Here is a 14,281-nt window from a genome sequence, read left to right on the forward strand (position 1 = left end):
AAGAGGATTCATCTCATCACTGCAGCCCAACAGATGCACACAAACTTCATACTTACTGCAGATGCTATAAGTGTGCTCCCAATTTGCTTTTTTGCTATTGGTACCTAATGGAGAGTAGAAATAATGCCACCAATATTCTAGGGTCACACTACCTAAGGATTCAAGCAGGCTGCTGGGCTCCATCTCCAATGATAAAAGGATGGAAAATAAGGAGGAGAGAAACATTCTGAGCCTGTGCTGTCTGATCTCTGCCACAAAACTTCAACCCTGCCATCAGCTGCAAACACATATGGGCACTGGAGATCCAGTGAGATACTGTGATATTCATTTACTTGTGTGTGGGAAGGGTGGATGAAAAGCTACACATATTTGGAGTTTCAACAATAATTTAAAAAGTGGCATGACATCCTTGGAAAAAGAACTCCTTGCCTCTAAACTTAAAAGACATGGGAAGACACTTGCTTAGAATAAATCAATTTGGATGGGTACAGCCACTCTGGAAAGCAATATGGAGATTCTTCAGAAAGCTTGGAATGCAACCACCATTTGACCCAATTAAACCACATGGTATCTCATCAAATAGTGTACCTCCAGGCTTTCCCAACCCCCATCAGGATCAGCAAGCTCTCTCTTCCCTTCTATGGCACTTACTGGATTATGTCATGATGAAGTACTATGGGACTCCCCCCAAACATACCCATGTACTTGAGCTTAAACACAGGGACACTCTATGAGCTGCATTCACAGCCCCTTTTCAAACTTTATTTACATACAAGTTCTTACTAAGTTGCAAGGGCTGGCCTTCAATTTGTAATACTTCTGCCTCAGCCTCCTGAGTGACTTGGAAGACAAGTGCCAGGACTCCTTGCTGGTGGCTAGGGGCTTCTGTCCTCTACTGAAAGAAGCTTCCGGAGGATGAGGATCAAGATTTCCCACAGGGTATCATCCTTCTCTGCATCTACTTATGACATTACCATATTCCTTGTCCACTAGATCTTCTGGGAGGCACCAGCTGAGAAGAAGATCGAGTGTACTGAGAAAGGGAAGAGCAGCCATGTGGATGCTCAGGCACTGCTGGCCTCCTGGGCCTCACAGGGCACTGTTCCCTGGAGTACTGTCATTTGAGGGCAGACCTCTCTTTAGCCTCGGCACTAGTGGTCCTCACCTAGGGGTCTCACTGATTGATCCCTGTATCCCCAAGATGGAGTGTTTCAACTGCATCTGCTTCCTGCAGCCTTACAACACCTCCCATCTGTATGTCCGTGGTACCTACGCCTTTCAGCCCAAGTGCACCTACATTGTGAGTGCTGCCCCACCCTGGCTGCCTGCCACCCTGGCCTCCAGTATGGGATCCTGCCCTCATGCTCATCCTCCTGACTGGCTCCCTCTGCCTCTAGAACATGCTCACCTTCACTTTGGAGCATGAAGATTTTGATGATGGGAAGGGGAATTGTCCCTATGACCCAGCTAAGGGCCACACTGGCCTTCTTGTAGGTGAGTGGCTGTGCCTGTTTTGAGTGAGCCCTTGGAACTTGACACACTCTGGGGTGTCTACACCTTGTTTATGGCCTGACTATCCTTCCATTTCCCACAGATGGTGAGTTGTACTCAGCCACCCTCAATAACTTCCTGGCCACCCAGCATGTCATCCTCCAGAACATGGGGCCCTATCACCCCATGAAGGCAGAGTATGAGGCCTCATGGCTCAACAGTGAGCAGGGAGAAGGACTGGGGAAGCCCAGGGTGGGAAACCTGTGAGGTCCTTGTCACCTCATGACTGAACCTCCTTACCTTGCTGCAGGGCCCCACTTCATTGTCTCTGCCTATGTCCCTGAGAGTGTGGGGAGCATCACAGGGGATGACGACAAGGTGTACTTCTTCAGTGAGAGGGTGGTGGAATACGACTGCTGTACCAAGCAGCTGCTGGCCCAAGTTGCCCGTGTCTAAAAGGTATTGAGCCCCCAGCATGAGCCCTGGGAACCCTGTGGGCTGGGCAGTGGCTGACCCACTGCATCCCCTTGATATCTGCCAGAGTGACATAGCCGGTGCACGCACACTGCAGAAGAAGTGGACCACATTCCTGAAGTCATGGCTGGGGTGCTCAGTGCCCAACCAGCAGCTCTATTTCAACCAGCTGCAGGCTAAGCACACCCTGCAGGGTGCCTCCTGGCACAAGACCACCTTCTTTGGTGTATTTCAAATGTGATGGTGAGTTGGCCAGGAATGCTGGGGTGGGGATGAGCAGGTCTTCAGGTCAAGGGCAGTATGTGGGTGGGAGGGCCTGAACCATGCTGTCCTATAGGGACATCCAAGTGGTCAGTTTCTGGAACACTGAGTACTTGCCCCTTTTAAAGGCCCCTGGGGAAAGAAGGCAAGGCCCTGCCTGGTGGCACCTTAGATCTGCCTGCTGGTATATTCTTCTTCCCATGAGCATTTTCTGCTGATCCCTACATTCCTGCAATCTCTGGAGCTGGGGTGAGATGTTAAGGTGGGCATCAGACCTGACCCTTGAGATCCCTCTCTCATTGCAACAGGGGTGATGTGGACCTTTCCTCAGTCTGTGAGTACCAGTTGGAAGAGATCCAGTGGGTATTCCAAGGTCCCTACAAGGAGGAGGACATGGTGGGGAACCAGCAGGTCAGGACCAGAGCACCACCAGGGACTAGGCAGAAACCAACCCTGGGTTGTTTGAGGAAGTGCAGAAGTGGGGTCAATACACTGACCCAGTACCCAGCCCCCAGCCTGGTTCAGTGAGTCTTTTGGGCAGGAAGTGTTCCCTGTCAGTTCCAGTGGCCTCCCAACAGCTGATAGCTCCCCTGTCCATACCCCTACCCCCACAAGTGCATCAACAAATGGCACCATCACCATGGTCACACCAGTTCTCTGGAGCTAGCTGACAGAACCCTCATCTTCATCAAGAAGCACCCACTGATGGACAAGCAGGTAGAGCCTTCATGGGGCCAGCCCCTGCTCATGAAAACACCAACTTCACCCACCTGGTGGCTGACAAATTTACAGGATTTGACAAAGCCATCTATACACTGCTGTTCATTGGCACAGGTAGGTAAGCTCTTGGGTGTGTCTGGGGCTGGGAGACACCCAAGAGCCTCATTCCCTGTCATTGACACTCCCTTCTCCAGACTTTTCCAGGAGACGGCTGGCTGCTCAAGGCTGTGATCCTGAGGCCTGGGGTCTACCTGATTGAGGAACTGTAAGTGTTTGACAAAAAAATGTGGAAAGCCTTGTGCTGTCACCAAGCAAGGTAGCTAATTAGACTCCATGCACTGCCATTGCACCCACTCCACCATCCCCAAATCAGGTTGGCATGGTTGGCCAGTTCAGCACACCTAAGTAACCTCAGGGCAAGCCTGGGAAGTCAGGGTGTGTGCTGACAGAATTGGCACTCCAAAGGAGCATTATGTATACCCTGGTCCCTGCAGGGCTGCATTCCCAGAATTAGTCCTGGAGAAAACTCATGTTTTTTTTTAGACACCTCTATGTGGGTCCAGGACTCTGCTTACAGCCTCCTCTCTGATCCTCTCCATACTCGCCAGACTTCCTCAGCTTTTACATGTTTATGGTGCCCTCCCAGCGTTGGTTTCTGCCTAGTCCCCAGTGGTGCACCGGGCCTGACCCGCTGATTCCCCACCATGTCCCCTGAAGTGTTGTTTTTTTCCTTAACCCTCATACACATTTGCAGCATCCTCTGGATGATGATTTGTTTGCCTTTTGCAGCTATTATCACTTAAAATTGTTTCCCAGCACATGGAGTAATAGCAGAAAGAATATGGGGTTGTGTAAACACTCAGATTGGCAGTTACCATTCAAACAGAGAACACCTTATGCTGTGCTGGTGCTATTGTGAGAGCCAAGGGCACTGGAGGAAAATGTTTCATGCCTTCTGTGTGTATAGCCTCCCTGTTTTCTTGAGACTTGCACCTTCCTTTGCAGTGCTGTCTTCTGCCTCTTCTTCATATGGGCACCTCTCATGCTTGTGCTTCTTGGAGTCTGAGCAGCCCTGGGATGCATGTGGCCCTACCAACCCTCTCACTCCTCTTCTCCCACAGAAGCTTCTCTTTGCTGGCTCCTGCTCTCAGTTGGTCCAGCTGCCCCTGGCAGACTCTGTGAAGTACCACATCTGTGCAGACTGTGTCCTTGCGCGGGACTCCTACTCTGCCTGGAGCATCAACACTAGTCACTGTTTGTCTGTGGCCAGCTACTCTGGGTGAGCTGGGTTCTGCAAGGGCTGGGACCAGGAAGGTGTGTGGATACGGTGGTTGGAACCATGCTTCTGACACCCCTTTCCTCTGCCAGATCTCTACTTGTTCAGAACATGGGGATCTCAGATACCAGAGGCTTTTGTGACCTTCATGGCACTAAGAAAGGTGAGCTTTTTTGTGTTCCCCTCCACTCCAGATGGGCTGTGGTCCTTAGGTGGATTTTCCACATCACACCTCCCTGGCCCTTGGTCTCTTGCACTGACACTGCTACCTTCTCTCTCTGTTGCTACAGTCAGGTGAATGCTGAAAAACATCACAATGGTAGTGGGCACAGACTTGGTACTTCCCTGTTCCTCTCCTCCAAGTTGGCCTATACCTGCTGAATCTTTGAGGGCCAGGACCTACCTGCAGATGAACCAGGCTCCATCCACTATGATGCCCATCTCCAAGCCCTGGTGGTGATGACTGCCCAATATCACCATGCTGGGGCCTACAACTGCTTTTCAGAGGAGTAGGGGACATGGCTGGCTGTTGAGGGGTATCTTGTGGCTGTGATAGTGGGCCCCTCAGTGACCTGGAGGTTCAGGCCCCCATGGAATACCTATGGCTTATGTGGCTGGCTGTGGTTGCCCTGGGGGCTCTGAGCCTGGTGTTACTGGTTTTTCTGGTTTGGTCGCTTTGCCAGCGGCTTCAGGAAAATCTGGAAAATGATATCAAGGCAGCAGAGAGGACCCTATTGTACCCGCTGGAGTTGCTCAAACATCACATCAGTCCCCTTTCCAGCTCAGAAACAGAAGAGTAATTTTGAGATCCTGTTGGATACTAGTAATTGGATGGCCCCTCTAGATTGTGCCTGGACATGCTGGGGCCAGCTTGGAGTTGGGTCCCTATCTGCACCTCCTGGCAACCCAGGCCAGCCCCTGCCTTCTTGAACACCTCTTTCTAGGGCCCTCAGGAGCGGGCCTAAGGGCCTGTGATATTGTTTAGAGACACTTTTGGTTGTTAAAATGGCAGGTGTTGTCTACATCCTTTCATGCCCAGGTCAGCTCCCACCCTAAGGACTGTTCTGGCTCAGAAGTTCAGTTGTGCTGATGTTGATAAAGAAAACTTGCCCTGTCCAAAGCAGGGCCCTTCCTCTCCAGATTGCTCTGACACACCTCTCATCTTGCTCTCCTCAGAACACTGTTGTCACCTGACTCCATTTTGTTTCTTTGTTTATGTATTTTCTAATTCCACAATGATAAAGATCTTTTTCAATTGTATTGTGTGAATTATTCCTCCTTCAAATGATACCTTTTCTCTGGGGTCATTTTGCTTTATTCAGATGTATTATTTTTTGTACTGGGGACTGAATCCAGGGTTGCCACATCCCAAGCCCTTTTTTTTTATTTTTTACTTACAGATAGCATCTCCCTGAATTCCTTAAAGCCTCACTAAGTTGCTGAGATTGTCCTTGAACTTGCGATCCTCTGCTATCAGCCTCCAGAGCTGATATGCTTAAAATATGTGGTTTAATTGTTTAATAACAGCTTAATAGTTTTTATTTCAGGGAGAAAGCTGTCCTTTCCTGCCCCTACTCTAGTTATAGTTTAACTAGTCATAAATCTCTAGAATGACAGGTTGTTGTTGTTGTTGTTGTTCAGTCCTTTGGAAATCTCATTTATCTGCTTGTGTCTGCAGCAGTTGTTAAATCTTCTGTTAATCTGATTATTGATCTTTGATGCATAATGTTCTTTTGGGTTTCTTTTAGATGTTCTCTTTTTTATTTATATTTTAATTATTGTTATTTTATTTTTGGTTTTTGGTACTGGGGATTGAACCCAGGGACATTCTAACCCTGAGCTACATTTCCAGAATTTTTATTTTTTATATGGATTCAGGTTCTCACTAGGTTGGTTAGGGCCTTACTAAGCTGCTGAAGCAGGCTTTGATCTCCAGATCTTCTTGCCTCACTCTGAGTCATTGGGATTACAGGCATTCACCACCACACTCAACTTAGAATATAACTTTTAAAAATTGGTATATTGTAAATATACATAATCATAGGATTCATTATGCCACATCTGTAAATGCCCATAATTTGGTCAATCTTGTATATAATATTCTTAACTTGAGATTTTTTCTCCCTGGGTTTAATGTAGATTTCAGTCCTGTAACTCCAAGTTGATAAGTCAGTGTGTCTGATTTTGTGAGGGAGTTTCTGCTGCTTTTATTGTCTTTGTACATCTATTCAAATGGTCCCTTTTCTCACTTTTATGTTTTGTTCATTTGTTACCTTATCAGGGAGGCCATCCCTGCCCACTGCATTATAGCCCTTCACTGACTTCAGAGCACCTAGCACCACCATAATATATACATACACACACACAGTTTATGCACACAGATATATTTCAGACTAAGCATATATTTATGTATAAGATACACACATATGCATTATTCTTACCTTTCCATAAGCTCCATGTAAGCTCCATATAGTATCATGCTGGCTTGTAATCTCAGTGACTCCAGAGTCTCAGTGGGAAGATTGCATGCTCCAAGACAACTTGGACAGTTTAGTGAGGCCCTGTCTCACAAAACAAAAAGGGCTGAGGAGTAGTTCAGTAGAAGCACACCCCTGAGTTCATTACATTAAACAAGTTTCTTTAATTTTTCAAATGATTATTTGCCTAAATCTACGAGTTGGAGGTAAATATTGATATTTAGTATTTTATACTCATTTGGGAAGATAATTCTTGACTCTTATTTTATAAGTCAGAAGAAAGAAACCAAGCTTAGCTTTTCAAAAATTGGTTACCCTGACAAAAATAAAATTCTAAACTTGCACTTGCTTCCATTCCCCGAATAATATAAAAGAATTGATTTTACAAGAACTACAAGAAACCTGAAATTCCTTGAAGCACCAGTTTAACAAATTTATCACCACAATAATTCTGAAAATATTAATTTAATTAAGGCAAATAATTGTGTCTTGTCAAATGGGAATATTGGGCCTCTGTTTGTTTATTGTTTTATATTCCAAGGGGCTTCCCAGAAATGTACCAATTTAAAATCTTGTTAATTAGCCATTATTTAATGAGATTAACTATCATTATTTTGGAATATTAAGTATAGTGAAAATAATAGCTGAAGAATATAACTATGCTAAGCAATCAATAACTTGGTTTATTTATCCTAACAACAATGCAAATTTTATAAAGAAAGACAAGAATTTAAAAAAAAAAAAAAAAAACAATGTTTGTCTGTTTGTTTTCCACAGATACATCACCATGTATCTGTGGAACACAATGCTGGTTAGTGTTCAAAACATTTATTGAATGATTGATTGATGGATATAAAACCAATCTAATCATATGGAGGACCTATTTCCTCAACATTATTGTTAATTTCCTCCAGGTTCCATTGGGAACATAGGTGCTGCTCGTTATTCCTAAAGAAATTGAGATAGAGAACTGGTTAGAAGAGGATATTCATATCTTCTGAATTTACTGCAAAATAGTTTCACTGATTTACAATAGCTATATAGTGGATGAATAAAGGTATGGAAAGAAATGTTACTTGCTGAGAATGAATAACTCAAGGTGCCTTTCTTTGATTGGGGCCAAGCTCCAGATAAGACATTTACTTTCCTCAACTAAAAGTACCATGAGTTTTTTTCCAAAAATATAATTTATGAAGTGAATAACTTAAAATTTATCAGAGTTCATATTTATCTTAAATATATGTTCAAATTTACTTCAGTCCAATCAGTATGAAACAACTAAAACTTCCACTAATTATGTGCAGATAAAATAGCCAACCAGTTGATATTTTTAATCAATAAACTCCTTGGGGATAGTTACCTATTCTTTGTAAATTTTTATTTCAATGAAAAAATTATTATTTCAAATAATAATTTCAATAAAATAATTTACCAAAAAAAGTACATACAGATCCGAAATCACTTATACTAAATAAACATTGGAAACAAGATATACTTCATAACTTTGTGTCAAAACACAAGTGATACCAAATTGACCTGAAGCAATTTACAGTTCTTATATAACTCATTTTCAACCCCCAGCCCTATGTTGCAGCTTCACCTACCGGAGTGTGTCTTCCCCACCCCACTGGGCAGGAGCTAGTGCTGACAGTTAGGGCACCATCATATATGCAGAATGCTTTATACCTGATCTGCCTCCACTCATGTGTTTCATGCCTTTTCCCTGTCCCCACAGAAACTGCAGGTCAAGGAATAGTATAGAGCCACATTCAGTGAGATCAGTAAATCAGGGTACTGGCTGCTGTCAGAGATGGAACTGCAGGTGTTACTCATCATTACCAAGTGCTTTGAGGACATGAAGGTGGCTGCTTAAACTGGGGATACCAAGAATGTGGGTGCCTGAGTAGGCCAATGAGTGGGCACTGTGGGAATCTCCCAAACTAGGTAGGGCCTTGCCTCTGACTGCCCACCCACTGTTCCTTCCCCCAGGACACCCAGATTCTCATTGAGGTGCACAAGTCAGGTTATGCCCGCCCTGGTGATGTGGAATTTGAGGACTTCAGCCAGCCTGTGATCTGTGCACACTCAGAAAATGGCCTGGACACCTGCTCAGATGGAGAGCCTAAGTTCCAGGGCCCTGGCCATAGTTGTGCCAAGCGCTGGCCTTTTGGCAAGAAGAGCAAGGTGGGGGCCCAGAATGTTGTGTGAGAAGACACTGAGTGGGGACAGCTGAGGCCCTAATGAGTTGAGCCCAGCCACAGGAATGCTGAGTCCTGGGCCATACTTTTCCTCTTTGCTACATTCCTGCGCTGGAGGGAAGGAAGGCAAGTCAGCAGCACATTGGCCTGGGAGTCCCCTGAGACTGAGGAGGGCAGGATGTTGTCCTGTGGCATCTGTCTACTGATGCTCAGGATGCTGGGAGAAGATCTGCTGGTAGAATTCGTGCTGGACTGACAGTTTGTGTTCCTGTCTTTTAGGAGTGCCCCTAACCCCAGATCTCTATCCATCTGATGGATCCTTATGCTCTATAGTTTTGGTATTTTTTGTTTGTTTGTGTGTTTTTAGCATCAGATGTAAACCCTAACACCACCGGTTTATATCTTGGACAGCTCCTGACTCCCTAGTATGCATTAGACACCTCCCACTGACACCAGCCATTCTGGTCTTCAGCCCTCTCCTCCTAAGCTGTAACCCCTGACCTTTCCTGCCTTCCACAGCCCTCTGTGAGTGGCATGCCACTTTGGCCTGTGTCTGAAGACTTTCTTCATGCAAATGCCTCCTGTACCTCCTTCTAAACTGAGTCCAGAAAACCCAGTGGACTATAGCATCCCTGTTCCAGCCCCTAGACCTAATAGTCAAGGGATGTAGGAGATGGGGTAGAGAGAGGTGTGACCTCTTTCTCTGAGTCTAATGTCCTCCTTGTTACCTATCAGATTTTGTGTTGCCCTTACATGTACTTTCTGTGTGATTATGCATCTTGATTTGGGATATTATTACTATTTTTTATTTCTTTTTTGCTTTTGCTTCTCTGCATCCATACTTATGTTCATCCTTCTGTCCATCTTCATTTTCTGCCCTTGCCTCCTCCTTGCCTGTCCCTTCCTGGACCCAGCTGGTTGTCACGCCCCCCCAACCCTCTTCCCCCTAGAGGGTGTCATGTCCTTGGCCTTGCCTAATGGGTTCCCTTACCAGCTATGTCTATGATCCCTTGGTCTTATTGAGTGAGATCAGTAAGTCAGTCAATCTGTGGCTATCATCCTTCCAGGAGGCCATGGGGGTAAGTGAGGACTGTGGGAGGAGGGATGGCACTGGCCCTCCCATCAGCAAGATGGTGGACCCTAGGCTTGCTTCCTGCAGCCAGCTGGATCCCACTCCTTCTTCACTCTGTCTATGACCTTGCTCCCAAGATATTTGGAAGGGGAGGAAGGTGGACTTGAATCTTCAGGAGTGTGCAGCGCCTGGAAGCTTCAGCTTCAGAATCCCAGACTCAACCCTCTCTTTCCTTTGCAGACTGTGGCTTCAGAGGATTTTAGCCACTTGCCCCTAGAGCAGCAGAGAAAGCAGCTCCAGTATCAGTTAGAAGAACACAACCAGGAGCTGAAGAAGAGGTGAATCAGAGGTAGGGCCTGGCAGAGGGGCCAGGCAGGGGACTGAAGAGTGCCATTGGGTTATATTTAAAAGAATGGTGTGCTCAACAATAGAGTGCTTGCCTAGCACAGACAAAAAGTAACCATAAAATATTTACACTCAAATGCACCCAAAAATGTCACAGAGACATCAGCAGGGAGGTTTTATAGGTGATTCTTCATGTGCCTGGAGGAAACTGTTGCTTTCGCTCCCATGCAAGGATTTCTAGCAAACAGAGTGAAAGCTGCCAGCTTATTTAGAAGGCTGGGAAACCTGGGTTCCCAAATCAGTGAGCAAGAATTCAAGTCAATGAAATTATGGTCTCATTTTTCCTCACTTCTGGTTTTAGATACAAAATCCTGACAAGAAAATTTAATGATGTACTACAAAACAATACATGGCATGGTGGTGTTAGTTGGGTGCCACAGAACTGTATGCTTCATAGTAATCACAAGAGGAAATTTTGTGTTATATCTCCTTCACCAGAATAGGAAAAGGTTATTTTTTAAAGAAAAAAATACATAATCAATTGGGCATTATCCCAACAATGCAAACATGGTTCAATATCAAGAAGCCTTACAGTCTAATCCATCACATTAGAGAGCTAAAAGGAAATAAAAGCATATGGCTAACTTTTTAATAATTCAAACATTTAAATATTAAAAATAAAAATCTGCCAGGTTAAAAAGAAAATCTCTCTATTTTGGATATTGAAAAACTATCTATTTAGATAGAAAAACTATCTATTTTGGATATTGATTATATCAGTATAATTTCAAGGACTATAACACACACACACTCATAACAAATATTAAGATATTATTAGTGGCACAGAATGTTAACTTGAGGCAGCTCTGCTCATGTGGGGCAAGGAGTATATAAAAACTCTCTGTAACTTCCCTCAATTTTTCTATGAATCTAATTTTTTCTCTTAAAATTAAAAAAGAGAGATCCATATATCTCAAGACATAAAATAAATAGTATCTACATCTTGCTCAGAAAATCTTTAAATATATGAATACTCTAAATTTATGTATACAAAATTAATACTTAAATGAAAATTTAGATCATTGAATTATTCTGACTATGAATGAAGTTAAATGTAATATATCCTTTGTTCCAGTTATTTTACTCATAGATTTAAGTTTAGAGCAATTTTTGAAAAAGTTTAGAAAAAAACATAGACATGATTGCTTTATTTTGGCATTGTTCACAGAAATGCCAGAATTAGAGATAATCAGGAGAAGTTGGAGACAATGTTAAGATAATTATACTGGATTTGTACAATTTCAAATGTATAAAATTGAATTATAGCTATATGAATTAAGCACAGAAGACTTATTTAGTGAGACATATTTATATTTATCCAAGTACATACATAAAACTCATTAGAAATCTGCATAAACAGAGAAGTGGGCATTAGGGATGAAGGATAAGAAAAAGGTGAGTTAGGAGAATAGCATGAGACAAAATGCAGAAATTCATGAGATGACCCCTGTGCACGTGAGATGAACACAAAAGAGAAACAACTAAAAATTTATTTACCTAAATAAAAATCATTTCACCATTTATTAATCATTTTATCCTATTAGGAAAATAAAGTATACAAATTTATTTGTTTATTATTATTGTTGTACTTAAGCTGGAGAAAGAAAAGAATGAAAAGACTCTTTCTCAAGGTAACTCAGAGAGTGGAAAAGTATAAATAAAGCAATGATCATGGATGACTTCTTGAGTAATGGTTCATCACCATTTTCTCTCATTAGAGTAAATACAAGAGGGAAAATGTTAGGAAATTAAGAAAAGTATAAAATCACCCCAGAGGAATAATACGTAGTGAAAATAATTCTTCTATTTGTCTCTAGTGGCAAATGTCAAAGAATTATTTTACAAAGAAGCAAAAAGGAGGAGAAATATCTGAATTTTCTTTGACGGATTTCTTTTTCTATTTTAACTTGATTATGCAGCAGAAATGGATTTCTCATTTTGAAACCAACAAAGGGTGGCATTTTGGCCTTCTCACTCTGACCTTGTGTGGATTTTCTATTTGCATATTCCATCTCAAGTGCAGTATTTCTCAGTATCAAGGACTAGATACACAGCAGAGCTGTGCTGCTCAATGTATCATCTGTTCACAATGGTTTTGCATAATGGCTCTATGTTGCTTGGAGATGTGCACTTAATTGCAGCAATCCATACAATACTCTGTAATGCTCCACACCTTAATTAGCTCTTCCACATATTAAGGGGATGCAAGGAGAGGGAAAATTCATCTAGATGTTAAAGGAGAATTCACATAGTTTTTCCTCAACTGATATGTCATAAAATATTAAATGACATTTCCTTTACTCTTAAGAACTTTTTGAAGAGTAAAGTATGAATAAATTCTACACATCTTTTGCCACAGTGGGAGGGGAATAGTTTATTTAAAACAAGGGCAAACTGAGGAAAAATTATCCTATCCTAATGTCAAATTTAATGCATGTGCTCTTTGCCTTGGCTTTCAAAATCGAAAATTAGCATAGATATCTGGACATACTATCTTAATAAGAAGATCATTAATTATAATATTCTTTAAAGATCACTGTAGAGCCACAGTTGGTTTTAATTTCATATTTAGAAATATCAATTTTACCTGTTTAATTTGATAAGGTAAAACATATAGAGAAAAAAACCTATGATGATAACACAGAAATTTTTATTAAAAATTTCAAATTTATTAAAATTTGTCTATGCTCAAACTTTGTCAGTGCTAGATTTTTTTCTATTTTATAAAAATAAATTTTGAAACATATTTCTGATAGGATTTAAAATGCAAACAAGTAATATTAAAGATACACCAAGATATTATTGACATATAGTGTTAGCATCTCTTTGAGGCACTATATATTCTAAATAATTTTTTATTTTATCTAAGTCTCAAAACTTTATGATGTAAATATTTTTAAGCAAAATTCATAGAAAGAATCTATGGTGTCAAAAAGGTTAAGAAACTTGATAGGGCATAAATACTAAATGGCACAAATACTAAATCTGGCACTGACAAAGACTGAGCAGAGATATTTAGTTTGATTCTGAGTACTGAAAGGAGAATAGCAATAAGGATGGTCAGAATCGAGAAGGACATAGATAAGTTTATATAACTTCCTGTTTTACACTAAAATGCATACTTCAAGTGAACTTCTCAAGTACATTTAGTTTGAAATATGTTAGAACTTCATACATGTCCATTGATAAATGAAATTGATAACTGAATTATAACAGAATGAAAGGTTCAGAAAAAATGGAAAAAATAGCAGAAAAGAAGTATTCAGAACATTCTTTTAATTATTTTCCTGACATCAAATTTCTTTGTATATCATGAAGTTATGATATGATTATGATAAAATTATGATATGATTCAATCTGTTATACTAACCAAGATATAATTGTATGGATTTTATGACCTATATAAAAAAGAATTAAACTTTAATCATTTATTTCATCATGACAACAATCTTTAATATAACTTATAAAAATAGAATAAATATACTTTTGGTTCATAAGTGTAATGATTATTGGGTGTTCATGTGGCTGGTGTGGGAGATGTGCCTTGCTCTACATCTTGTCACTACATCTGCACATTACTTATCTGTTGTCAAAAAAAGGCTAAGGAAGGTATTATATTAGGTAAATTTAAACTCCTTCCTTCTCTCTTGAGTTCTTATTTCTTTTTAATAAGTGATATAATTCCACCTTACTCTGATCTCTCCTCCTGGGGCCCATGAGCCACCCTAGAAATTGTCTAAAAAGAACAAAAAGAATTATCTTTCTTATTACCTTCCAATACATATCACATACTGTCCTGTTCAATTTTCAATTTAACATACTGTCTTGTTCAATTTTCAATTTTTTTATTTTTTATTCTTTTTACAATTCTAAACCAACTAAAGGATGAAGTCTAACTCTAAATAAT

At 41.5% G+C, this 14,281-nt stretch overlaps 2 pseudogenes; both read left to right on the top strand.

The window, feature by feature from the left end:
- Nucleotides 1–289: 289 nt before the first annotated feature.
- Nucleotides 290–5,152, top strand: LOC143410638 (semaphorin-4C-like; annotated as a pseudogene).
- Nucleotides 5,153–13,854: 8,702 nt separating this feature from the next.
- Nucleotides 13,855–13,963, top strand: LOC143411115 (small nucleolar RNA U13; annotated as a pseudogene).
- Nucleotides 13,964–14,281: the final 318 nt, after the last annotated feature.

This window comes from Callospermophilus lateralis, chromosome 11 (assembly GCF_048772815.1).
Source record: "Callospermophilus lateralis isolate mCalLat2 chromosome 11, mCalLat2.hap1, whole genome shotgun sequence".
Classification (NCBI taxonomy): domain Eukaryota; kingdom Metazoa; phylum Chordata; class Mammalia; order Rodentia; family Sciuridae; genus Callospermophilus; species Callospermophilus lateralis.